The sequence below is a fragment of the Montipora capricornis genome, chromosome 7, assembly GCF_036669925.1.
Source record: "Montipora capricornis isolate CH-2021 chromosome 7, ASM3666992v2, whole genome shotgun sequence".
In the NCBI taxonomy this organism is placed as follows: domain Eukaryota; kingdom Metazoa; phylum Cnidaria; class Anthozoa; order Scleractinia; family Acroporidae; genus Montipora; species Montipora capricornis.
Window position 1 is genome coordinate 46,868,902 of NC_090889.1, and position 4,206 is coordinate 46,873,107.

Here is a 4,206-nt window from a genome sequence, read left to right on the forward strand (position 1 = left end):
TGGTTTATCAACGGAGTTGATAATGTAAATTGACCACCGTACAGAGATTCTAAAAGCTGACGTTTCGAGCGTTAGCCCTTAAAAGAAATAAAAGAAATGCGGATGATACCCCCTGGACAGACCTGGATTGAATCCACCAGGCCAGCCAGAGAGTCAGCAATGATGCTGGCGACCCCAGCATGGGAAGTCCCAGCCGCAAACCCGGACTTAATGATAATAGTGCGCGTATTGCGCGGAACCATTATGAAAATATGTTTTTAAAGTCAACCAATTACAGTAGAATATATTAAACTAATTTAAGATTAAACCTTAAGCAGCTGCTAAAGGACTACTATTAATAATAAATTATGTTCAGCACTATAAATCACACTAATTCAAATATTATCTCACTTAAATAGTAAGATGTAGGATAATACAACAAACAAACAATTATGGATAACCAATATGGATAGTAAATTCACAACTAATAGATATATATTAAACAGCCACTTGCCCGAGAAGTAGGTTATCAAGTATTTATATATAAGGTCGAATATTTTATACAGTCCACACTAATTTATAAGGGCCACATGAATTATTCGAACAACCAAGAAAGAAACCTCTTGAAACGAAACGCCCAAAGGGAAACCACGCAAAGAGTAAGTAACTAATGTATTAACAATTTAATATCACACTAAATAAATTGTATAAGCCAAAAACCCAATTAAGCCCTTTAAAAACTTGCTTAAGAGGCAACCACACAGCAAAAAACACACCAGAAAATTCTCAAACCACACAAGAAACCAAGAAGGACACACTAAAGATGTACTAAATGAAGTACCAAATGAAACAAAAGACGGACTCAAAGAGCCCTGGAAGCGAGGAAAAGAAAAAACCAAAAAAGACTCGGCTTACCCCGGGTAACCGCAGAACACGGAGCATTAGTCCCTGGGAGGGTCACCGAAAATAGAAAACTAAAAAGACAAAGAGAAACTACAACAAAGACCTTACCATACTCCAAAATATGAAAATGAAAACCATACTCCAAAAAAATGAAAAAAGGTCCAGGCCACACTCCAAATGGAACGTCTCCCAGCAAGAATGAAGGGTTACTGTACAGGGTTTGACTTTTTATGGCCAAACCCGCATTCAGGTAAGTTTTTTTGTTTAAGGCGAATGGCTGGCCCCCCGGTAGGGTGAGTGCAATGGCCGCCAGACATAACGACGAATGTGTCAAACACAACGGTTCACCTCAAACGGGGGTGCACCAACAGGCCAACTTCGCCGACGAATCGAACCCCGCCCCTACCAACAAATAACAAAAGACAAACAGACAAATGAAGAATTGCAGCTAGGAGATGCCTCGCCTGACTTAAACTCCCAAATGACAATTCGACAAAACGACAAAAAAGGACTCAAAAACAACTGGACAAACCAAAACAAGCAGGACCCAGCACAAGGGTGAAAAGCGACCAATAAAAGGCCGCCCGTCAACCGACTCACCGAACGCCAAGACATTGGTTCACCCAAGAAAAAACGGCCAGGGCATGCAAACACAACACAAAACCAGAACTTAAATATGAACCACCAAAGCATCATTTATTAACAAAGCTACCACACCACGAGCACCCCACTGACGAACAAAATAACGACGATGACGGTCAGACCGGAAACAAAGGAAAAACAAAGGGAGATTAAACCGAACCCGAGACTTCACACGCTCCATAACATGAACAGCCGAGGGACGAACACCCCTAAAACAAAAATCATTCCGAGCCCCCCAAATACAAAACTTGCAGACATTCAACATATAAACAGAAACCTGAGGAACCACAGACAACTCATCAGCCGAGAAACCAAAAAGCGCATGACAGACCGAGATAGAAGGACAAAGAGGACAAGCCAAGAACGTAAGAGATTGCAGCCATGACAAAACACTGACAGCCAGAGGACAGTGAAAGAACAAATGTGAAAGAGACTCCACAGCCAGGAAGAAAACCAAAAAACCATGAAAGAGACACAAGAAGAGAGAGAAGAAACAAAACGACGAACCCACTGAACATGAAGAGCCATAACCTTGCACTGAAAATCCACGACAAAAAACCCACCCAAACAAGAAGGCTGAACCACAACACGACAAGCGACCAAGTCCTGCTTACCTCTCCAGAAAAATTTAAAAATTAACATATTTAATTCGACGCTGACCCACCGGGAAACATGGATAAGAGAGGCCAGGTACCACACACGTGAAAGGGCCAAGGCATTGATAACAAGTGCCTTGCTCTTATAAGATAACGCTGGCTGACGCCAAGACAGTACGTATTCAAAGGGTGGATAAGACACTATCCTGAGCATAAAAGATTTACTTTATATGATAACAATTCAATTTACTGATAACATAGATAAACCACAAAGTGTTGACCACAGAAATGTAACGCCAACTGATCTGGCGGGTCCTCAGTTACTCCATGCAAAACGGGCTCTCCAGAACGCAACATAACACAAGGCAAAAGAAATCTGTCACGCATATAGATGTGCAATTGAGCAGTACACACACACATCCATTTATGTTTTCCAAACGATGCACGAGGATAAGAGCTCGACCCACCTGCATTTTCTTGTCTCACTCGAAGTGCCGCTAATCGATGCGGCTGAAATAAACACGTCGTCTCGCTCTCTCTACGGCCAAGAATGAAAGAAATAAAATCACAGTTTTGCAGTGCTCCAAGTGCGGAACATTCACCTAGAATTTCAGCAGTGAACTTCACAAATACAACTCACCTTGCTTAGTCCTTACACCACCACTGCATCTCTTGCCCTGCCTGCCTGAAGCGATACCAACAAACCTTCCCACTAGCCAACTTTGCCACCAGGGGTTGGTGTGGGGACTAGCGCGAATGCAGGTCCCCACTACCAGAAATTATACGCTCGAGTTACCCACATTTGGGGTAATCGCAAGGGTCAACCCAATCGAAGTGCAATGAAAGAGCCTCACCTTGAGAGCACTGCCTCACTGATCACAGTGCCTCCCGCGTCAGGTAAGGTTTTTTTTTTGTTTTGAGGCGGGTGGACGCGGCGAACTGCAATACCGAGCTACCCCATTTAACACACGCAACATTAAATAACGTGCCTCAGCAAGGGTGCTACATGCACGTCAAAATCACCAGGGTAGTGAACCCCGCCTCCCTTACAAACAACATCACAGGACAGCAACAGGAAACAAAGGAACCACACACTGGAGACGCCTTGTTTGACTTACACTCCAGTGTGGTAGTTCACATTAGACAAGCGTAATGACAAAACAACAACGGGAACAAGTCCTTTTTACAAGAACGAGAAACTATACATGAACAAGAAGGTCACCATTGACTAATGAAACAACAATGTTACATGCGCCCCACTGATGAACAAAAAAGCAACGGCGACGAGGAGAACGAACACGTTTGAAAAAGATCGGAAGGTGAAACCGAACACGTGCACGGACGTTTGCTAACACATCGACAGCATTACGGCGGACATTACGAAAACGAAAATCGTTGGGAGGCACCCAGAGGAAAAACTTACACACATTCAAAATATAAACGAAAACTCTTGGAATATTCGAAAACTCGCCAGAATTAAAGCCAAAGCGCCCATGATGAACCAATAAAGACAGAGCAGCCCAAGACCACTGAAACATAAGAGACTGAAGCCATGAAAGAACAGACTGAGCGAGAGGGCATTCGAAAAAGAGATGATCAATAGTTTCGGGAGCAGAATTACAAAAACACAATAACTGAAGGCAGTAACCAAAGGAAGAAAAACGATCAGCAGTGTAGAGAACCCCATGTGCAGTTTTCCAGGCTAAATCAATAACAGGGCGATCGACATCGAACAAAAACAACTGGTGCCAAGTGTACGACCAATATAAAGGACCAAAAATAGGAGCGAACTTCACAACACAATGAGGGACAGAAATATTTTCAGACAACAAAAAGGTGTAAACCGACTTTGTGGAAACAGCACAAACCGGAGATACAGACAGGCCAGAAGAAACTCCAATGGCGAGGGAGCCATGGCAAGCAGAAATTCCCCCATCCACAGCACGCCAAGCAGAGAGGAAAGAGCGATAGAAAGGGGGCAGGGGGCTAGGGTCAAAGGCAGCAGGCCGGGAAAGGACATCCAGAGGAGACGCACCAAGATAATCCCAAAAATAAAAGTACAAAAATGGACCCAGGAAGCCGGGCA

The 4,206-nt window shown here is 43.6% G+C and overlaps 1 non-coding gene across 1 annotated transcript; it reads right to left on the bottom strand.

The window, feature by feature from the left end:
• Positions 1 to 2,861: 2,861 nt before the first annotated feature.
• LOC138058468 (U1 spliceosomal RNA) lies at positions 2,862 to 3,025 on the bottom strand. The gene has a single exon (XR_011133990.1). It is a non-coding gene; the product is annotated as a U1 spliceosomal RNA (small nuclear RNA).
• Positions 3,026 to 4,206: the final 1,181 nt, after the last annotated feature.